Source organism: Nyctereutes procyonoides, unplaced genomic scaffold (assembly GCF_905146905.1).
Source record: "Nyctereutes procyonoides isolate TBG_1078 unplaced genomic scaffold, NYPRO_anot_genome, whole genome shotgun sequence".
NCBI lineage: Eukaryota > Metazoa > Chordata > Mammalia > Carnivora > Canidae > Nyctereutes > Nyctereutes procyonoides.
Genome location: NW_026575048.1, coordinates 7192056 through 7215673, shown reverse-complemented (window position 1 = coordinate 7215673; position 23618 = coordinate 7192056). Strand labels below are relative to the sequence as shown.

The window sequence follows — 23618 nt, the reverse complement described above, 5'->3', positions numbered from 1 at the left end:
ACAGAGGACTAGGGAGAGAGACTCTCAAGCAGACTCCCCACTGAGCACCAAACTCAATGCCGCCTCAATCTCAGGATCCTGAGATCATGACCTGAGCTGAAACCACCAAGATGCGGTAAGATCTCTGTCCTATTGGAAGAAAGCTCTAGGCCAGGTTGCAGCTCCTGCATTTTCTGCAATCGCTCTTGGGGGCCCACCCAGATGAGCTCCCGGGTCCTTCCAGGTGTCATCTTGGAGGACCTGATGACGGCACTCCAGGATGGCTCTGTGCCCAGAGAGCCCCTCTGGGTGGACAGGGCCATGTGTCCCAGGACCCTGCACAGGGTGTCCAGGACGACCCCGTGTGGCAGGTGTGTCTCCTCAGGCACAGTCAGCTTATGGTTGAACTGTGGCCCCCACAACCAAAAAAACAAAAAAAGATGTTGAGGTTTAACCCCTAATACCTGTGAACAGGACATTAGTTGTAAATAGAGACTCTGCAGATGATCAAATTAGGATGAGGTTATTGGGGTGTCCTTATCGAAAGAGGACATTTGGACACGGCACAGAAGGAAGACATGGGAAGAGACAGGGAGAAGAGACACACAGCCACGTACAAGCCAAGGAAGGCCAGGGGCCTTCAGGAGCTAGAACAGATGCTTCCGCGCAGCCCTCAAGGACCCTGCCCACACCCTCGTTCCTGACTTCCAGCCTCCGGTGCTTCGAGGGAAAACATTCCTGCCATTTAAGCCGCCAGGTCTGTGGCATCGTCGGGGCAGCCGAGTATGACAGCAGCCAGCAGGGAGGTGCATGGCTTCGCTGGGTCAGGCGCCTCTCAGCCCACAGCCGAAGCCCCTTGCCCACCGAACCCGAGGACCGGAGCCGAGGGCACCGGAGGAAGCCAGCTGGGTGCTGCCCGGGGCGTGAGGCCAGGTGCCATCCTCCTCTGCCCGTCCATCTGTCCATCCACAGGCTCTCTACCCACACTCCAAGGTGCCACCCAGATCCAGGCAGCTTTGGGCGAGACCCCGAGACCCGCTCCCAGAGGCTGGGCCCCTCATTGAGACACTTGTGCCCACGCCAGCCTCTCAGGGGCATGTTCTCACGCACACACGTCTACACAGCAGGGGAACCTCAGAGTCCACGATCCCTTTATCAACCTGCTAATTGCACCCCTGCTTCTGTCGCTTCTGTTGCTTCTGTTTCAACAGCGTCCCGGCCTCCTCCGGGTCCTGCCACCTAGGACTTTTGAACGACAGTCCAGACTGTCAAACTGGGGCCTGAGACCCCCCGACACAGGGCGACTTGCTGTGTGGCTTCTTGCGGGCAGCCCCACATCTCTGTGTCTGCAGAGCAATCAGGTGGGTGATGGTCTGCAGAACTCCGAGCAGCACCCGCCCTGGGGCTCCCGGATGTGACCTGGGACACCCTGAAAACATCGCACACTTCCAGGCCAGTGTCACCTGTGCTTCCAATCCTTTAATCAGTTCAGTTGCTCTCAAAGCTGCATATTTTCCACGCTGCTCCCGAAAACTGTGGATGGGTGCTAGTCAGCATCTAGGGGGGCGGAGGGCACACGAACAGCTGGCCTGAGGCCTCCCGTTGGACCTCCTATCCAAGGCTTCGAGGGCGCCAGAGCCAGGCACACAGCAGCGTGTGGCCCCGTGTCCTCCAAGGGGGCGCATCTCCTGCGTGGCACACGGCCAGAGGGGACCGGCGTGAGCAGGGCGGGCTGCCTCTCCTCTGCTCTGCACTGAACCGGGCCCCCCAAATTCACCTCGGAATGTGGCTGGATGTGGAGAAGGGGCCTTTAAGAGGTAACTGAGGTAAAACGAGGTCATGGGGGTGGGTCCTCATCCAACCTGACCGGTGGCCTGGGACACAGACACAGAGGGAAGGGCCCCGTGAGGTCACAGCAAGACGACGGCCGAATGCGAGCCAAGGAGAGGCCTCCGAAGGAACCAGACCTGCCGACACCTTGATCTCAGATTTCTGGCCTCTGGAATTGTGAAAAAACCAATTCCTGTTTTGGAAGCTGCCAGGCCTGCGTTACTTTGTCACGACAGGGCCAGGCGGCCAGGCTCCGAGGAGGTTCCCAAGGCCCCGATGTGACCCGCCAGCAGCAGGGACAGTCAGGTCCGTGAACTGGGGGACACTTCGGCCTCTTGTCAGACAAGCCACATAGATCAGTTCCACCCTCAGCAGCGAAGAAGAAACAGCCCCAGGGGCTCTGGAGGCCAGGCCAGCACCCCACCCAGGTCTGTCTGGCCCATGGGGAGGCTGGTCCAGGGGAGGCCAGCGTGCTCGCCAACAGGCCGCCTTGGATCCTTAACGGCACATCCTTTGCCTGGTTTAGCGTCATGCCCTTTTCACCATGGAGACAAGCGGCCTTCTGTGAAGTTCAGGACCGGTCCCCTTAGAATCCACTCACCTGACTGCGACCAAATCACGGCTCAGAATGACATATCAGTAGCCTCAGAACTACTGATATCTGTGTCCTAGGTTCTTTCAGATTCCACAGAAATGCCAAACTCCTCACACCTCCTCTGCCCGAGATGACAAATGTTTATGGAAAGGAAAGTACCAGGTTGGGAAGAGGGACAAGCGAGGTCAACCTGAAGCTAGGTCACAGCAGGCAGAGGGTGTGCCCGGGAAGCCGCTTCACGCTTTCCCAACTCCTTTCCACATGGTGTGTCCCTGGAAGGTGATACACGAGACTGAGAATCTCGCCTCCTGACTCGTGTTCCTTCCTGGGCTGATAGCCTAAGATCCCTGGGTCTGGAGGCCCCAGGCTGAAGATTCCTGCATCTGTGTTTGAGGTGGGGGAGCATCTCATACAAGAGGTGATGACGTCAAAGGAGTCCAGGACGGTGGTACAGCGTTCCCTGGAAGAAACTTGGAGACATGTGGTCCGCAAATCTGTGTGCTTCACCATGCCCTGCACCGTGTCCTGAGTCATTTAACCGTGGGAATGCTTGCCCACATGTGTCCCCCTGCCGGGGGTCTGCTCCTGCAAAGCCCAAGCCCAGGAGTGCAGGCCATCCTTGCCCTCAGCATGTTCTCAGGGCCTGGCGCCAGGCTGGGTGTACAGTGAGTGTGCAGTCTACTCTAGTCCCACTGGGCCGTCTGAATGCCCAGGGACGCACCTCCTGGTTCTCAGTGCTCTGGGCTGCTTATGACACAGGTGCCTATGAATGGGGCACAGAACAGTGACTCATGGTGGGGGGTACTCCAGGGAGGAATGAGTGATTCCTCATTCCCGTGGGGGGTGTAGGTAGTTGCCTAGGAAGACAGCATGAGGAATCAAAGCTGAACAACAAGGACTTTATTTTTTTATTTTTATTTTTTTAAGATTTTATTTATTTACTCATGAGAGACAGAGAGAGAGAGGCAGAGACACAGGCAGAGGGAGAAGCAGGCTCCATGCAGGGAGCCCGACGTGGGACTCGATCCCGGGTCTCCAGGATCACCCCCTGGACTAAAGGCGGTGCCAAACTGCTGAGCCACCCGGGCTGTCCCAAGGAGGACTTTAAAAGGCGCTGGAGATTGGGGCAGCTGGGTGGCTCAGTCAGTTAAAAGTCCAACTCTTGACCTCAGCTCAGGTCTTGATCGCAGGGTTGTGAGCTCAAGCCCCACAGTGGGCTCCACGTTGGGCATGGAGCCTACTAAAACAACAACAACAAGCCCAAAACCCAAACCAAAAAGCCATGGAGGTCAACCCTCAAAGTCCACCTCTAGGCAGGTTCCAGGCACTGGGAAGGTGGGGGCCATGCTTGGCCAGGGTAGGAAGGTGCAACATTATCTCCATCTTAGAGACAAGTTATCTTGTCTTAGAGACAAATGAGGTTTCTAGGGGGGGCACATGCTGGTCTGTGACCTTCCCGGGGGCCCCCTTCATTGCCCAGGTCAGTGGGCAGTGATGAGGCCACCATGGTGCTCCCAGCTGGTATCCACCCCACCATGAAGCGGAGCCCATGAATATGAAATAAAGCCCCATGTAGACTGCCAGTCCCTCACTGAGCCAGCTCACATGTGCTTATCAAAGACTCAGATGAAATAGTTAATACAAAGAGCCTCATTTTAACTCTCTCCTGGAGGCTCTCGGCCCAAAGCAAGCAGCCTCGCAGGGACCCAGGATGGTGGGACGCTACATGCACGGTGACCCCTATCTTTACTAATTAAGTCAAGGAGCCGTTATTGACGACTGGCTGGCTGGGAAGATGGATGATAAAAAGCCAGCCTTTCTGCAAAGACAAAGCAACCACCCTGTTTCTCAGCAGAAATGCACCCCCACCCCCCCAGCCCTGGTGGTCAGGGCTCATCCTTCATCTGTAGACCAGAAAATCTTGCTTTCATCTCCACTGATGGATGGAGTGAAGAATGGGGCGTGCCAGGAAGGGCGATCAATTTGGGATCAGAGCCACCTCTCACTTGGCTTGAAAAGCCTCGTGACCACGCAGGGCTTGGATGAGACAGGCAACAGCCTTCTGAGCACGTCAAAGATAACATTTTAATTCCCAGTAATGAAAGAATGGGGAGAGAGTTAATGTAGCGCTTACATCCATCCATCTCTCTGGCTCTTGGTTACTCTGTTATTTGTTCTTAATGTGCTAAATTGTAAAGAAGGAAAAAAAGTGCGGACGTGTAGCTGGGGAGCCTTATGAAAATATTTAACCCGAAGTAGGTATTGCCTGCAAATTAAAGCTTGTTTAATGGCGTAATTCTCCCAACCACTCGGTGAGGCTCCTGGGAACCCAATACTTGAATGTGTCATTAATCACCGCTCCACACCGGCTGCTGGCGTGGGTCGACATTTCATCCATTGCCTTAAAATGCTTCCATCAGGTTCGATCTCCAGAGCTCACCGGGCCGACTTCCAACCACTTGGAGTGAAAGTGATGGAAAAGATGGAAGGAACCAAGTCCTTAGATAAAGGCCAAAGCTCAGGATGAGGCTGGAGGTGCATCCCTGGGGAATCTGACCTTCAGGGAACCAGAGGGCTCTCCTGAGACGAGCACTTATCCTGCCCGGGGTAGGACAGCAGAGTAGAGGCTGGAAGGACAAGAGGGAAACAGGCCTTTGGGGCTGTTCCTCATGTATCACAAGACCCACGGTTCTTTCTCCTGGTGACCCATTAACAAATGGGCAAATGCTGGGAATTTTCTGCAAGTAAGTGGGTGAGAGGCAAGTGGCATGCGGCCTCGGCTTCTAGTGCAGCTGCTTTGAGGAGGGGCCAGTCCCATGCCATGGGGTCTGGGACGAGGCCAGGGCCCCCCCAGAGGGACCCGCATGCTTGGGGCGGCGCTAGGGGGCGCAGGCACCAGGCTTCCAGGCCCCACCCCTGCCACGCCTCCTCCACCCCGCAGGTGCCTCAGTTTCTCTGTCCATAAACCAGACTCGTCCAATACATAATCACCAGCCCCACATGGCCATGGAGCTCGTAAAATGTGGCCCGTCTGACTTCGTGTATGTGCCCTACGAGTAAAAATACATGCTGGCTTTCGACAGCTTAGTACATAAAAATAATGTAAAATATCTCATGGTAATTTTCCTATCCTGCTTACATGGGGAATGATAAGTGACACCGTTTGAGATATCGCGAGTGAAGTGGATCATGTGGGTAACATTCATCTCTCTCTCTCTTTTTTTTACCTTCTTCTTGTGGCTACTAGAAAAGTTAAAATTACATATGAATGTGGCCCATACTCTATTTCTACTGGCTGCTCAGCCCTGGGTAGATCCTTGGGACACTGGATCTGGGGCCACTGACTCGGACTCTGGAGGCTCATTAGCACTCTGTTTTCAGGCCCCCGGCTAACTGCAACCATGTGGGGGAGAGGTGCCCATGAATGAAGGATCCGGCATTTGCATTTCCCGATTTCCCAGTTTCTATTTTCAGCAGCTTCAAGAACTTTCCTGGAGGCCAGCTGCAATGATGGCGCAGGTCCCTAAGGTGTACGGTGCACGGTCAGGAGTGGCAGAAAGTGTCCTCTGAGGGAGGACAGCTGAAGCCCCCCGAGCAAGATCTGGGCAAAGAGGCAGGAGGTCAGTGACAGTTATAGGGTGCGCCCAGATCCAAATTCAGCCCACTGACTTCCAGGAGCCTGTTTTCAGGCGGTTTCCTGAATACCTGCTGCATCCAGTTTCATCAGCCAGATGGGCTCCAGGCCAGTGACCTCTGGTTGAGAAATCTAACTGAAAACCCTCTGGACTTCTGTACCCATCCCAGCAGCTTAAATCCTCAGGGCTCCCCAAAGCTTAAAAAAATAATACATAAAAGAAGGGAGGGAAAGAAGGAGGGAGGGAGGGGAGGAAGCTGGCCAAGACCTAGAACTCCCCTTCCTGCCTAGACCCTTCCTCTCTACTTAGCAGAGGTTGAAATGCTCTACATGAGCCTGGGTGAAAGGAAAAGGTGGAGAAAAGGAGAGAAAACCCCCAAGAGAATGTTCTTTCCCTCGCAGAAGCTAATACAACAGGAAGAGGAACTGTGCATGCCTCTCCCCACACACCTCGTGCCTCTGAAAACACAGGCTCATCCATACGTTTGCTCACCTCAGCTGTCCAGCAAAGTTCTACTCAACCACCAAAGCCCAATTCACATGCAATCTATTCAGGATGTACATCCCAGCCCCCAGCAATTGCTCTCCCTCCGCATCCCAATGCCATTTTTTTTTTTTTTACCTATTTCTATCAAGATCTCAACTTTTGTAACATTTTTTACTTGTGTTTTCTCCCCCCTCAGCCTGAGCTTATTGAGGAAAGAGAATGCCTCATTCATGCCACAGCATGTTCTAGCCTCAGGGCCTTTGCATCTGCTGTTCCCTCCACCTGGTCTCAAGGTACATTCCCTCAACGTTTATATCTTTGTTGGAATCCTCTTGGGGGTTGCCTCATCCAAGGAACTCATCTCAAATAGCATCGGCCCTCACACCCTAGTCCCTCCCCCTGCCCCCTGGTCATAGCATTTCCTACTACCTGGCACTGTACTGACACATTTATTGACCCTGCCTCCTTTTGTTCACCACTGTATCCCCACGTTGCCCAGAATGAGGCCTGGCACACAATGAGTGCTCGGTTAATATATCTGAAGCAATGGTTGTGTGCTCCAAGGGCCTAGCACAGGGCCTGGATGGACAAGCGGATGAATGAGTGAATGCGTTTCTTCCAGGACCCTCTTGCTCTAACATTTTGTGACTTCTCCAGTTTTAGGGATACAGGAAGGAACATCATGGCTCAGGATGGCAAAGCGCTCTCTTGCTCAGCTTTGAAGCTCCAAGAAGGAATGTTCTGTAATTCAGACTTGGGTATTTTGAAAAGCTCCATTTAGGGCAGCCCGGGTGGCTCAGTGGCTTTGCACCGGCTTTGCATCGCCTTTGGCCCGGGGTGTGATCCTAGAGACCCGGGATCGAGTCCCACATCGGGACTCCTGCATGGAGCCTGCTTCTCCTTCTGCCTGTGTCTCTGCCTCTCTCTCTCTTTTTCTCTCTCTCTCTCATTAATGAATAAATAAAATCTTTAAAAAAAGAAAAGAAAGAAAAGCTCCATTTACTAGCACGAGAGCAGCCATAGCAGAGGAGAGGGCCTGCCTGGGGCAGGTCAGACCCGGGCGTCCATTCACCAAACCGGTGCCATCTCCTGCCATCTCCTCCCGGCCCCATGAACACGCCCCCAGCTACGTGGCCTTGGCCAGGGTCCTCTCCGCCCCCTCCAGCTGGGATCTTTCACCCAGAACAACATCACTGCTACTTGAGTCTCTGGGGAAGGAGCTCTTCGAGCTGCTTGCCCAGTGGAGGAAGATAGGTTAGTGGAATAGACATAAATGAGCCTCTGGGGAGAAAAGGAGGAGGAGAGAGGAAGAGGAAATGCTCAGGAGAATGATCTTCCCCTTGTAGAATCTGTTAACAGGAAAAGAACTCTAGGCAGGATCCAAAACAAGACCATGGGATTTTTCTTAACACCCAAACCACCACATACGACCATCCGTATGTGAGTTCCAGAGTTTGAGGCTCCCGGGGGCAGAGCCCCACTGCCAGGCTGGGGTGGGAGTGAAGTCTCCGAATCTCCCCTCTGTGCCAGGTGTAGGATCACCTGGATGAACAACAAAGACCCTTGCCAGTGCCTGAAGCCCCTCTGGCCCCCTACCCTCCGTGAGCCCTGGGGGCAACGTGTGCAATGAGGCTGACTTAGGGGGGACCCGGAGTGCAGGGCGGGAGCAGAGTCAGCCTGTCCCCAAGCATCGGCTGGGAGGTCTGATAGGCGAGGTCTGAGCCAGGCCTCCAGGCTCCAGGGGCTCTCCAGGTGGGCGGACGAAGGAACAGCGTGTGCCAGGGCGCGGAGGCCGGGAGAGAGCCCAGCCGAGGCCACACAGCGACGTGCTCGGTGAGCAGGACTGTAGAACAGGGCAGCCCTGAGGACAGGGTGCGGGGGGGGGGGGGGAGGGCCGGCAGGCGAGGCTTGCAGCGCCCCTCACCATGCCCAGCGAATACCCAAGCCCCACGGGGCGCTCAGGATGAGACAGGCAGCTGAGGACTCAGAGACTATGACTATTCGATCGTCCACACGATCGAGCGAACCCCCCAAAATCCCCCTTGCAGGGATCGGAGCCCAGCAGGGCTAACTGCTCTTTCAACGGAAGCTGCCCTGGCAGGCTGAAGGCCCGAGCTGGTCTGAGATTTCAGAAGCCCCCTGACCATCCCCTCCATAGATCTGACCCCGCTTCAGCCAGGCCTGGGGGCACAGCGCTGGTGGAGGGGTCCCACCCCGCTCAGCTGAGCTTCTCACGCATGGAGATTTGAGACACCAGCCCCCACACATCCCCCAGGTTCCTCGTGTCCAACTGCAGAAGGTCTCCAGCAGTGACCAAGCCTGCGTGCGACAGACCCACGTGGCCTGCAGCAGAGCGAGTCTGCAATTCCACGCTGACACTCCTGGCCAGGATGTGAACCCCAGTCCTTCCACCCCTGCAGGAGGGAAACGCACCCTAGCAGGCTGCACCTACACACCCTGGCCAGGGGTGCAGCTCTTGGGGGGCAGAGGGTGCACTGGGCCAGGCCCTGGGGTGCGGGGTTTCCCAGCCTCAGGGACCTCAGATCAAGCGTCTGCTTGCTCCTCTGTCATGGGACCAGAATGCCTTCCGGGTGGCAGCTGCACAGAAGGGGCCACATGGGATAGCAGGTGCAAAGAGCACGGCCAACCCTTCCCAGGCTCCCCTACCCGGCCTTACAGTCTTGGCTGTCTCCTAACTTCTCTGGGCCTCAGTTTCCTGAACAGTAAATGGGAAGAACAGCCCATGCCTGCTGGTGTCACCATGTAGCCGTGAGGATAAAGGGAAACGATGGGCGTAAAGGGACTGACCAATTTAAAGCATCACACAAATATCTGGAGGTTACGTCACAGCTTTTAGGAAACAAGAAATGTGTGAGGCACTTAATGAGTTTAATTGCTGTATTGAGAAGAGCCAGGCTGGAGGCTGAGGCTGAGGCAGGCTGAGACTGAGGCTGGAGGCTGAGGCTGAGGCTGAGACTGAGGCTGGAGGCTGAGACTGAGGCTGAGGCTAGAGGCTGAGGCTGAGGCTGAGGCTGGAGGCTGGAGGCTGGAGGCTGGAGGCTGAGGCTGAGGCTGCCAGAGCTTGGAGCTCGTGGGTCGCCTGCATTTCTTGCAGACACTTCTTGCCCGTATGCCCAGCACCAAGCATGAAAACCTGGGATCCCAGAGGCACAGACACATCCAGTGCGGGTGAGGGTCAGTGAAATCTAATTCCTGTTCTTCAGAGAAAGTGAGGGAAAAGGACAGAAGGGGACGTCCTCTGATGGCACAGCAGAGCCTCCAGCCAGCTCGTGCTGCCCGAGGTGCAAGTCTGGCAAAGCCGCCTGAGGACCGGTGGGTTCTCTGCCCTAGCTGGCCTCGGGGCCCGGGGGAGAGAGAGGCAGGGGGAGCCCCTCAGGGAGCTGATGGGGCCTTCTCTAAGGGCAAGACGTCTCCTGGGGAGTCTGTGGCTTCTCCGTGGTTCGGGCCCGTTTAAGCAGGTACACGGAGGGGCCTGTTTCTTCACAAGACAAATGCCCTGAGGGACAGGGAGCTTTGCAGATACTGAGGCACAGGTCTGGAACTCGCCCAGAGCAAAACCCAGCATTCCGAGAAGGCTGAGCTGCTCCGATCTGTGAGGACGGGGTGTGCACACACAGGTCGCACACAGCACACGCCCCTCAGCAGATACCACACACACACACACACACACACACGCACACGCACACACACCACACCCTGCCATACCGCAGGCACCCCCCCCCACTGATCATATCTTTGATGCACACACACCACGCGAACCACACCACATACCACACGCCACACAGCACATACACCACACACACAACACACACCCCGCATACATATAATCATGAATGCACACAGCACACACAACATGCCCCCCCTCCGTCCATACTGGGTGTGGTACCCCACTACTGACTGGCCAAATGCCTCAGTCTGTTCACTGGCTCCTAGTGGAAGAGAACCCAGGCCTGGGTGGGCACAGGTGGAGGGTGTTGCCAGGACGAGGGCCTTTCCAACAATCAGTGGGATTTCACTCCTGGGAATGTTCTTAGCTTAGAGAAAATAGTAGGGGCGCTTGGGTGGCTCAGTCGGTTACGTGTCTGCCTTTGGCTCAGGTCATGATCCGGGGGTCCTGGGATCGAGCCCCGCGTGGGGCTCCCTGCCCAGTGGGGACTCTGCTTCTCCCTCTCCCTCTGTCCCTCCCCCAGCCTGTGCTCTCTCGGTATCTCTCTCAAATAAATAAATAAATACATAAAATCTTTAAAAAACGCAATTAAAAAGAAAAGAAAATTGGATGGGCCACGTTCACCATTCACTCATTCACTCCATGGCCATCTGACCCTCGCTGAACTTGCACAGAATCGTTACGTATCAGGACCCAAGGCTGTAAAAAGGGAGCCGCTGTGGGCCCAACACGAAGAGCAGGCCGGAGCATATGCCGCGGCAGGTGGGGGACAGGCCTCGGAGCTGCCGTCTGGGGAGACGTTCTCCCAGTGGGGAAGGGTTGAAGGCGGCGTCCGAGGAGGAGCCCACAGTGTTCGAAGAGGTGTGGGTGAAAGCGTGAAATAGCACATTGCGGCTGGAGAAAGGCTGGCTCAGGGCACGCGGCCGAGAGCTGGGCAGGGCCAGCCTTGCGACTTTATCCTGGGGGTGCAGGGAGAACCACCAGCAAGCACCTGGGCCCTACCTCCTGGGCCTGGGGCTGTTACCTCTTGAGGCACCTTCATGAGCAACGACTGGCCCAGCATGTAACGGTACTGAACAGTATAGGAGAGAATGGGACAAATGGTTAGATGAACAAATGTAGGGTATGGGGAGGAGGGGCAGCTAGGGGACAGAAGAAAAAATACCATCAAATCCTAGGAATTCAGACTAATTAGTCAAAGGGTAGTTCACATTTGTCATGTTCGAGTCAAAAAACACCAAAAAAGTGTCTCTGAGTTCTTTCTCAGGTAATGGGCAAGGGCTGGACCTGACAGCTCAGCAAGGCAGATGAGTGGGCACGTGTAGCAAGGAGAGAAGTTAGTTGCTATGAGCACAGCTGTCATTCCCAACCTCAGATCAGAGGCCGGGGAGGCCCTGTGCCTCGAAGCGCTGCTTTCTTCGTCTGTGGATGATGACTTTGGACTACGTGGCCCCGAGGCACGTTTGAGGCCCATGGAAGCTTCTACAGCACCTGGCAAGTCCACTCGCTTGGCTGGAATGTATGTCCTTCTCCCCAGGATCTTGGTTGGCAGATCCATCAGCTTAGCTCCCGCCCCAGTAGATGGTGGAAAGCTAATTCCTGCCAGGTTCCCGCTTGAGTGACACCAGAATTCACCCCTCATGGGCTCCAAACGAACAGCTCCCAAACTTTGAATTCACGTGCCCCAAATGAAGGAGCTCTCGCCACCTTCTAAGACATCCCGGATAGAAACTGCCGGTAAGAAATGTCACCATAGATGTTAGATTTCAAAGACGTTTTCAAGACACGCGTGGGCCCCCGGGGTTCTGTGGGCGCCAACAAGTGGCTCTGTCCACAGGAAAGTCCACCCGAGGGGGGTGCTGCCCACAGCAGAGGTCCCGGGGGGCCAGCCGCCACCAAAGGCCAGTTTGGTGCCGCTTAGTTATGGCTCAGCTCACTAATCCAGAAATATTTGATTATTTTAATGTCTTTGGGAAGAAATAAAAACAATAGGTCCTTCTCTACATAAATGGCATCAGCCCGGCTAAAACACGAAGGTGCTCAAACGGTGACGGGCCAGCCGCCCTTCCTGACCACAGAGGGTGCAGCCTTGACCTGCCGTGACGGGGGCAGTGTTTACAATCAGGAGCGCAGATGGCTCATAAAAGCGGCCCTTTGCCATTCTTCCTCCTTAAATCCCAACACCAGAAGCCAGAGATTGTGCAGGGAGATCCAGGAGCGAGTGAGAGACGCGGTGCCAGGTGCTGGGGGTACCAGGACAGGGTGCTCGTGGGCTGCTTACGGTCTACCGGGGAGGCAAGGCACGAGTTCCTTCTTGCTCCCCTAGGCTGTGGGAGCTCTGGGCCTGGGTGGAAGGAGGGGCAGGGCTCCAGGAGGAACCCCAGACTCTGGCTTTCAGGCAGAGGCCCACGTCCTTTCCTGAGCCCTTCCCCAAGGACGCGGAGCTGAGTTGCACTCACGCAGAGCGTGGCTGGGAATAAGCCTGTAGCCAGTGAGCACAACGCCTGGTACCTGGGGAGGCCCCAGTGCATGGCCCTTGGTAAGAAGAAGGAAGTCAGGGAGCGAGGGAGCCAAGGGAGGGGGCGCTGAGGACCCCCAGCACCTCAGCAGGGTTGGCCCCGTGGAGCCCATCTTCCTGGGACTCTAGGTCTCCGGATTTCCCATCCAAGACTTTCTGACCCAGAGAGTCTAGAACTTCAGGGAAAGAGCCAGTCTCCTGGAGACCCCCGGAGGTCCCAGGCGCAGGCGCCAGAGCAAATCTTTGCTGACTATGTTCCCAGACTTCTCAGCTACAAATCTGCACATACGGCCTAACGGGTCCAAGAATATAGTCAAGGGGTCCACAGCACAGAAAACATGCAATCCGGGTTGACCCGGCAATCTGGGCTTTGGTAAATGAGAAGGATCAGTGCAGGAGGGCCTGAGAGGCCTGCGTCATGGAGCAGGAGGGCCTGCGTGGATGCGGACTGCCAGCCCGGAGGGAGCCAGGAAGCAACGAGATCTTGGGGTCATCGATCATTCATTCATTTGTTCGATGTGTCCTGCTCTTTCATCGCCGAGCAAGGGTGGACTTGGAAGCTAAGACACCCTTCTTTTTATTTCCACCTTTCATCTTCCCAACACAACACAGAAACCTCCGCCCCGGGGTGCTGAGGGGCAGTGATCCCCTTGCCCGGTGCTGGCAGTCCCTCCACCGATTCCCCAGCGGCTGAGAATGTCAAGCCAAGTCATGCATGCCCACAGTGTGTGTGTGTGTGTGTGTGTGTGTGTGTGTGTGTGTGTGTGTGTGTGTGAGCGAGCGCGCACACAGGTGCACACACTGTGCAGGCATCTGCCCACAAGGCCTGCCGTGCAGGATCCGCCCCTGTGGCTGAGGCCCGAAGGGGACGCCCACAGGAAGCGATATTGCAAAGTCATCGCAAGTCACTATAAAAATAACCCTCCCCTTACAACACAGGAAGGATTTCCCCCTTCCAATGTCCTGCCTCAGAACCGTAGCCCTTTCTGCTTTGCGGGCCGCCTCACAAGGGCCTGAGGACGGCTCTCTGAGACCCGCCCGGGACCTGCACGCCAGCGACACTTCAATGGGCTGCAAGCCCAGCGCCCAGAGGAGAGGCCAACCCGGCATCATGCTTTCCCGTCCAGCTCTGCAGGAGCCCAAATATCTGTGCCCCTGGTCCCCGAACATCTTCCAGCAGAATTGTGGCTACATAGATCTCTGCGGGCAACAATTTTTGAAATTTTTGAGGAGGGGGTCACTATGTAAAGGACGAGGAAGTCCACTGTCCGGCCCCATGTTGGATGCACTGAGATGCTGCTTATCACCCCGATTCCTCATTGGGTCAGTGCTGCAAGTGTCTGGCCCCTCGTGTCTGACCTACGCCCGCTCCCACCTGCCTGGCCCAACTCCTATCCTGCATTTGCCCATCCCCACACTGCGACGCTAATCTTGCTGCTCCTTAATGACTTGGGCGCATTTCTGCCACAGGCCCTTTGCACCAGCTGTTCCCCAGATATCAAACTGCTCCCTTACCATCCTCAGGTCTTTTCCAACACATTTCCCGCCGAGGACTTCCCTCGGACCATGTCCAAGCCCAAACCCCAACACGCATTCTTTATCCTCCTGTCTTACTTGATTTTTTTCTCTATATTTTGTTGAGTTCAGTGTCTCTCTCCCCCCAGCACTCCTCTACCCCGTCTGGGCCCCTGTGTCTGCTCCAGCATCCTGACATCTGGCTCCTAGCCTCCGCAGGACCTGACCTGGCCAGGAGCATCCCTGCCAATCCCAACCCAGTGTACCTGTGCCAACCCCCCAGCCTCAGCTGGGATACCTGTACAGGTATACCTCGGTTGTGCTTTGCTTTCTTGCACCTCCTGGATAACCCATTTTTCACACACTGAAGGCTTGTGGCAACCCGGCATCAAGTAAGTCTATCGGTGGCATTTCCCAAGAGCATTTGTTCACCTCGTGTCTCTGTGTCACATTTTGGTAATTCTTGCAAGATTTCAAACTGCTTCATTACGATCATATTTGTGGCGGTGATCTCTGATCAGCGATTACGACTCGCTGGAAGCTCGGACGGTGATCAGCCTCTTTTAGCCACGGAGGTTTTTTTTTTTAAGATTTTATTTATTTATTCATGAGAGACACACACACACAGAGGCAGAGACACAGGCAGAGGGAGAAGCAGGCTCCATGCAGGTAGCCCGATGTGGGACTCGATCCCGGGTCTCCAGGGTCACGCCCTGGGCTGAAGGTGGCGCTCAACCACTGAGCCACCCGGGCTGCCCACCACAGAGTATTTTTAAAATAAGGTACCTACGTTGTTTTTTTTAGACGTGAGGCTATTTCACACTTAACAGTATAGCACACACGTAACTTTTATATGTGCTGGGAAACCGGGCATGCATCGACTCGCTTTATTGCTGCGGTCTGGAACCGAACCTGCGGTGTGGGCCGAGGTGTGCCTGGCCGCGATGTCCACGCGACACAGAGCCAATTCTCTGCCATTCCCAGCCCCCACGGGGCGGGGGGAAGCAGATGGACCTGATGAAAGCAGCGGCCTCGCGCTCCACTATCCTGAGGCAGAGGCCCTGCCTGAGGCTCGTGTCCCAACCCGGGGGCGGGGGGGCACTTTCACAAAGGTGAACAGGTCACACGAGAGATGGCAGGGCGAGGCAGAGGGCACACCCCCAACAACCACACGAAGGGGGGGTCCTGCATGTGAGGGAGACTTCCTGGGGGGGACGGGCAGCAGGGAGGAGTGCCGCGGTGCCTGGGCCTCGCCTGAAAGCCTGAAAGCAATTCTCTTTGGGGGCTGCCGCTGGGGGTCTGATGGTCTGACCCGCCTGCCGACTCCTGCATCTGCTGGCGGGATCGTGGAATCAGCAGCTCGGCACCTGCCCTCCTCGCCTGCTGCCCCCTCAGACCCCTCAGAACCTCCAGACTCCTGAGACCCCCTCAGACCCCACAGGCCCCTCAAACTCCCTCAGACCCCCCCCCAGACCTGAGAGACCCCCTCAGGTCCTTTAGAACCTGTCAGAACCAAGACCCCCTCAAACCCCCTGAGACCTCTCAGGTCCCTGAGACTCCCTGAGACCCCTCAGGCCTCTAAGACCCCTCAGACCCCTCCCCAAACCCCTCAGACCCCCAAACCCCTCAGACCCCCCAAACCACTCCGACCCCCTCAGACCCTTCAAGCCCCTTCAGACCCCCTGAGGGCTATTATGCTGGGCACCCAGGAACCTTAAGATCATTTATTAAGGTGGTAATTAAGGTGGTGACACTTCAGTAGGTTTTGGGTCCAAATCTTAGCCCCACAGCTGAGCCCTAAAGGTGATTCCTGGGTGGGAAGGTGAGAATTATGTGCCTCGAGGGCCTAGAAATGCCCAGACTTCCTGTAAGGGCTCTGAGGCGGGCTCTCCAGGGCTGGGCCTGGCCCCACAGGGCTGAGCCCCAAGTGCCCCCACTGCTCCCTCCTGTTGTGGGCAACAGGCCCCACACTCCCGGCCTCAAACGGGGCTTGCAGTTCTGGGGTGGGCAGGCCAAGCAAGGCAGGGCCAATGACTAATGACAGCCACTGTGATGATTACCAGAAATTGGGCAGGAGGAGGAAGAGGAAGGGCCGTCGGGCAGCTGAGGCCTCCCCACACCTCAGCTCTTGCAACCACCCCAAGATGGAGGTGTGACTGACCCTCTTACAGGCGAGACAGGGAGGCTGTGAAGTGGGCCCAGCGGGATCCTGTGTGCACAAACCTGAGGTCAGAGGTTTTCTCCCACCACCACCTACTTCCTCACTTGGGAACAGAACCCAGCACTGAACTCAGCAAGAGGAACAGCCGCACAGCAGAGGCAGCCGGGTCCTGGGCCCCCAGGAGCGCTTGTTCAGTGCGCAGCCAGCACTTCCCGGTGGGAGAGCCATCTGCTGGCAAGGGAGCCCTACGGAGTGCCTCTCGGGGACAGAGCACGGGCACTGGGCTCAGCCCCAGGGTCAGGAAGGCTTTGAGAAAGGATGAAACCCCCTGAGCTTGGCTGGATGGGATGGCCAGGAGTGGGCCAGGCTAAGAAAGAGGAAAGTGTTCTGAGCAGAGGCCACTGGGGAGCAAAGGCCTGGGGGCTGGACGGCGCATTCAAACATCATAGGCACACTGCTGTCACTACAGCCTCCCTGGATCCCAAAGCCGGCAGTGGGGCTTGAGATGGGGTCAGGAGGGTGGTGGGTCCAGACCAAGGGCTTGTGGATCGTGCTAATTACTGTGGACGTGACCCCTTGTCTGAGACGACAGCAGCAGGTTTGGGGGCCAGGCCTGGTCAGGGAAGGCAGGAGGGGCCTGGGGTTGTGAGCGAGGAAGCAGGTCCCATGGCCAGTCTGCTTGGGAGACAGGAAGGGAAGCAAAGTAGACAGGCTGGGACAAGTGGAGAGGCCAGAGAAAAGTCTGGGAGGACAGGGGTGAGGCCAGAGAGGTGGGGGGGGGGAGGTGTTTGAACCCAAGCTTAGTGAGGCCACGGGGGATGGTTGGGGGAAGAAGGAGGGAAGGAGAGGGGAGCAAGAGGTGTGGGGGGAGGTTCAGCCCCGGGGCCCTGGGAAGACAGCTCTTTTGCCTCTGCGGGGGGGTGGGAGATAGGAGCTTTCAGGAAAGTTCTAATTCCCAAATCAAAGCACCCAAGGACAAATGACCTACAGGAAGGCCTGGCCAGCTTCAGGCCAGAACAGGGAACAAAGAACCGAGAACCGAGAGGATCACAGGACGTCGGTGGGTGCTTTACATCCCAGAGTCTCAGTTTCCTGATACGTCATGGGTGTGCTGGGTAGGCTGGCCCTCGACTCCCAGATTTCCCTGCTTTTCCCACTGAGCTGGGTGAAATCCTCACCAGCCACAGCCAGGCCCCCTACCCCACCCCACCCTCTGGCCCTCACCTGCTTCCAGGCCCAGGTGGCCTCCCACAGTGACTTACCCAAGGCCGAGTGGAGGTGGAGACAGTTGGGACCAGAAGCTCTGGGGGCTGGTTCCACGTCCCTATCTGGGCTGCTAGACCATGCCCTGGAAGAGAGAAACGACAGGTCACCTAGGATGTGGACTCTCTGGGACCCGAGCTCACTGCCTTTCTGGTGTCTTCTGTGTGCCTATCGGCGGGGACTACGGCTTTTGCAAGCCCCACAATAAGTACAGGAGAGCCCTGGCTCCTGGGCCCCCAGCCAGCCATTGAGGGCAGGGGCCATGAGCACATGTATCCCCTGCACTGGGAGGAAGGAAAGCCTGCCACAGTACCAATAGGGGACATCTCCCAGGGAGACCCTGGCCACCCTGTGTGAGGTCACCAGCCATCACGAGCCAGAGCAAAAGCCAGGCCTGGCCGGGAGCCCATGGCCTCTGTGGTCTTCACACCCAGAGCCTGAGCACTGGCAGCATCAGAGTCACTGTGGCCTGTCACCAGGCTGCTGGTGGCCTGACCCACAGGGTCACTGTAAGGGCCCAGGGGATTGTGCACACCATGACCCAGCCCAGGGCAGGCTCATGGGAGCTCCCCCAGCCAAGTTCCCAGCCCTGCATGCAAAAACGGTCAGAAGGCATCACCGACCTCTAGGCAACGGCTCACAGAGTCACACAGTCACTATGAGAAGAGAACTCCACGCACGGTGGGCATCCCGGGTGCCCCGACCACTCCCCTTCCCCATCTTCAACCATCACCGCCAGCTCCGCACATTCCACACACCCTGCCTGGATGGATGGATGGCTGACCGCCTCTTTCACTCCCTTCTGTGAACGAGCTGCACCGTGTATGTGGTGTGTAATTATAATAGTCTCATGGTCACCGTCCCTACACCGCCGGGTACCCCCCAAAAGCTTCCTATACGTTTACGTCACTATCTAATTCAATCCTCCCAACAGCCCTATGAGGTAGGCATAATGATGAACCCCATTTGCCACATGTGGAGACTGAGGCTTAGAGAAGCTAACTACTTGCTCAAGGGCATGTGTCTTCCAAGTGACAGAGCCAGAATGGAGCCCGGACAGTGCCGGGCTCTCACACCCCAGAAGGGTTACCCGCCTTCCCCTCTGGCTGGGTCCTTCTCAACCCCCCAAGCCCCTGTCATGTGTCTCTTCATCTGAGAGCCCACTTTTCCTCCTAAACGCATGTCCCAGCTATTTTATTATAACACATGGTGATCTCCTGCAATGATCATGATTTATACCCACTCGCTGGAGTGGCTCATTTGGCCCAGAAAAATCTGACAGGGTGATTTTCTGTAGGGTAGGGTGCAGATGCCAACAGGGCTCCCCTCGCTCCTTTGCTCCTGCAAAACGAGGTGCTGCATCTCCTCCAGTGGACTCTGAGCTCCAGGACGGCGGGGCAGCACCGTCTCTGCCTCTGTGCCGCAGGTACGCAAGTGGCACTCGATAAGTAATCGATGTTTGACCAATGAAGGCCCCCAGATGCATCACACGGACATTACTAGAAAATTCTGTCCTTTTCCACCAGTATAGAACTTATAAGCCAACTACATTATTTAGACTCACTGCTGGGATCTAATACCTCGAGTAGAAAAGCCATACATCTTCCCACCAGAAATTCTCACTGGAAGGTCACTGTACTTTTAGACAGCAACACACACACACACACACACACGTACATATACACACACATACGTATGTGCATATATAAAATATTTTATATATACATTTTATTTCATCATATAATGTATAGTTTTAAAAACAGACTTTCTTTTTAGAGCAGTTTAATGTTCACAGCAAACTTGGGCAGAAAGCACAGAGCTCCTGCCCCCCCCCGCCCCCTCATGCCCAGCCTTCCCCGTTATCAACACACCCCACTAGAGACCAGGGCACATTTACCACGGTTGATGAACCTACGCTCACACACATTATCGCCCCAAATCCATAGTTCACATGGTTCACTCTTGGCGGCGTACCTTCCGTGGGTCTGGACAAGGGTATGATGATGTGTATCCACCATTACAGTATCACGGAGAGACGTTTTACTGCCCTAAAAGAGCTCCGGCTCCCCTCATCCTGTATTTTTTTTTAGGCGCTTTCAAGTCCATGATCTTGGCTAAGCCATCTCGCAGCTCTGTAAGCCCTGCTTTGACACTCGGGGAAATCAGGCCCAGATAGGGTCAAGGGTCCTCCCCGGGGTTGCCTTTGCCAAACCCAGTAGCAGCCAGCAGCAGAATGTACAGGAAGCTTTGTGTCGGGGCACAATGTTATCATCCTACCCTTTTCATGGTCCTGGCACAGAGGGCCTATTCGGACGCCCAGTTCACAGAGGAGCAAACATATACTTGGGGACACCTGCCATGGTCACACGTGGCTAAGAGGGATGCCAAAAATGCCAACTCCTAAACCCATTCTTGTTCTTTCCATTAGTTACAGGAGCTTACAGGAGACGGTGGGAACGCAGTGAGCAAGCACCCCCTCGGGCCAGGGGGGCTCTGGAGCCAGAGCAGGTGCTCCCCCAGCCCTCAGCCCTCTCAGCGGGACCCTGCCCTCCCAGACACGCCACACTGCGTGACTAGTGCCACCGGACCTCGCTCGGGCGCAGGTGAGCCGGCTGTCCACTATAAGGCCCTACCATTTCCAGCCTCCTGGGGGCAGTCCTCAACAATCAACATGCTCAGTGACCAGCTCAGTGTCAGGAGTGCCAGGTGAGAATACTGCTAGTCCACACAGACACCTTCTGGGGAGGTCACAGCCCTTCCTGTCTCACTGAGACACACCCCAGCTCTTCCGGGGAAAGTACTGGGTGGCAGTAGAGCAGAGGAGGAGAAGCTCTGGTTCTGGGTGTGTGTCTGCTGCTGAGTGGCCCTGTGACTTGGGCATGCCCTGTCATCTCTGCCATTCTGTTTCCCCGTCTTGAACAAAGCCTGTGGGCTGCATCCCCCCTCGGGGATAAGCTCCGACATCAGGCTTCCTAGCAGAAGGAGGTCCATCACTGCAGAGGCCTTGAAGGCTCTGGCTCCCTGGCTGCTCGGGAACACTCCATTAACTCAAATTGCAAATTTCCTTCTGGTTCTATCGCTAAGCCACAGGGGCTTCCCGGCCACCAGCTTTCCTGTGACAGATAAAGATTACAGTCATTGCTCAAGACTGAATCAAGTAGCAGAAGTCATTATGCAGAAATAATTATGTTGAGTTATGTCTGGTTGCTCCTGATTTCTGTCTAGCAATTGTCTTGCAAATGGTCTGCTTCTTCCTCTCCAGAAGAGCTGACTGCCGAGGCCTGGGTGATTCCAATAGACATAGTGGACACAATCCCACTGCTCCCAACTCCTGAGGGCGGGGAGAGCGCATAAGCATCCAGGGTAATGTTGTCTGTGAGGCCCTTTGGCCGAGCCCTTGGGAGAGAGGAGATGTGAGAGACAGAAGCCCGGGAGGGGGCACACTCACACCTCAGCCTCATGCACCCCTGCACAGGACCCTCCTTCAAAGCCTGCTTCACACATCACTTGCTCCATGGGGCCCTTCCTGACACCCCAACTTCCCCAGCCCCTTGCTCATGTTAGACATAAGACAGCTCCTTCTCTTAGGTTTGGGGGCCTCCAGAGAGTGACCTGCGCAGGTCAGAGCAGGTCTGACCCGTTCTTGTACTCTCCCAGCTCCGAGCACAAAGCAAGGCCTCAGGAGAGCAGAGAGAAGGACAGCACAGATGCCTGTGTGGCCAGACTGCCGGGGCTCCAACCCTAGCTCTACAATAGTAGATTAGGCAATAGTATTGGCAGTAGTAGTAGTATTGGCAATAGTAGAAGGCAATAGTACTGCCTGGCTGTGGGCCCCTGACCCATGGTTTAACTTCTCTCTGTCTCAGTTCCTAGGTATGTAAAATGGAGATGATAATCGCCCTACCTAGTTCATCAAGTTCTTGTAACACCTAAATGAGCTAATGCACAAAATGCTTGGCACATAGGAAGAACTCACGTGTCAACAGTGACTGAAAGAGCAGAAGGAACAGACTTATAAGAATCTAAGCCACTATGGGACTCCTGGGTGGCTCAGTGGTTGAGCGTCTGCCTTCGGCTCAGGTCGTGATCCCGGAGTCCTGGGATCAAGTCCCACATTGGGCTTCCCACAGGGAACCTGTTCCTCCCTCTACCTATGTCTCTGCCTCTCTCTGTGTGTCTCTCATGAATAAATTTTTTAAAATCTAAATAAATAAATAAATAAATAAATAAATAAATAAATAAATAAATAAATCTAAGCCAGTAGAAAGACACAAACTACCAGTCCTTACTCAAGAAAAATAGACAATCTGAAATAAAGAGACAATCTGAAATGCCTATAACAAGGCAACAGATTGAATTAGTAATCAATATATTACACACAAAAAAAGCCCAGAACCAGATGGCTTCACTGCTGAATCCTACAAACATTTAAAGAATCAATACCAATTTTCATAAATTCTTCCAAAAAAAAAAAAAAGAAAAGAAAAGAAAATAGAGGAGGGAACAGTTCCCAACTTGTCAGTACTACCCTGATATCAAAATCAGAAAGACTTCAAGAGAAGAAAGGCATAGACCATTGTCCCTAATGGACATGGAAACAAAAACAAATAAATCAAAATACTAGCATACCAAATCCAGCAACATAAAGAAGAGAAAGAATTATACACCCTGACCCGGTGAAATTTATCTCAGGAATGCAAGATTGGTTTACCATCTGAAAATCCATGCACGTAGTACATCATAACAACAAAAATAAAAAGCAAAAGTCACATGTTTATCTCAACTGATGCAGAAACAGTACTTGACAAAATCCAACAGTTTCATAATAAAAACACTACATAATCTCGGAGTAGAAGGGAACTTCTTCAACCTGACAGAGAGTATCTGTGAAAAACTCACAGCTAACATCATACTTAATGGTGAAAGACGAGATAGATGCTTTCTACCTCAGATCAGGAATGAGACAAGGACGCCTGCTCTCACCACTTCTATTCAACAATCTACTAGAAGTTCTAACCAGGCCAAAAAGGCAAGAAAAAAAGTATAAGATGAGAAAAGAAGAAAAAAACAGGCTAAAACTTCATAATCTTGGATTTGGCAAAGGATTCTTAGATATGACACCAAAAGCCCAAATAACTAGATAAGATAAATAAATTGGGATTCATCAAAATTTAAGACCTGTGCTTCAGAGGATACAGAAAGACAATGAGAAGACCACCCACAAAATGGGTGAAAACATTTGCATATCTTATAACTGATAAAGGACTTGTATCTAGAATACATAAGGAACCCTTACAATTCAATAGAAAGACTTATAATCCAATTAAGTATGGGCAAAGGATGTGAAGAGACATTCCTCTCAAGAAGATATGCAAAGACCAATAAAACCCATGAAAATATGCTCCACATCATTAGTTATTAGAGAGACACAAATCAAAAGCACAATGAGATACCACTTTACACCCACGAAGATTTCTAGAATCAAAAAGAGCGATACAAGCGTTGACAAGGATTTGGAAAAATCACAACCCTCCTACACTGCTGTTGGGAATTTAATGGTGGAGCTGCTGTGGAAAACAGTCTGGGAGTTCCTCAAGTGATTAAACATATAGTTGTCATGCAACCCAGAAACTCATGTCTTGGTATATTCCCAATATATGAAAACATATGGCCACACAAAGACTCATACACAATGTTCACAGCAGCAGCATTGTTCATAACAATGAAAAGGTGGAAACAACCCAAATGTCCATCGACAGATGAATGAGAACAAAATGTGGTATATTCGTATAGTGGAGTATTATTCAGCCATAAAAAAAGAAATGAAGTATTGACACCTGTTCCAACATAGATGAACCTTGAAAAGACTACACTAAGTGAAGAAACCAGATACACAGGGGCGCCGGGGGTGGCTCAGTCGGTTAAGCATCTGCCTTTGGCTCAGATCA

General features: G+C 54.2%; 1 protein-coding gene across 1 annotated transcript in view; it reads right to left on the bottom strand.

Annotated features, from left to right (window-relative positions):
* HPCAL1 (hippocalcin like 1) overlaps positions 1–23618 on the bottom strand; it is a 112125-nt gene that overhangs the window by 8276 nt on the left and 80231 nt on the right. The window contains exon 2 of the mRNA XM_055327296.1: positions 17670–17755. The gene's annotated coding sequence lies outside the window, so the exon portion shown is untranslated. The remainder of the gene's footprint in view (positions 1–17669; positions 17756–23618) is intronic.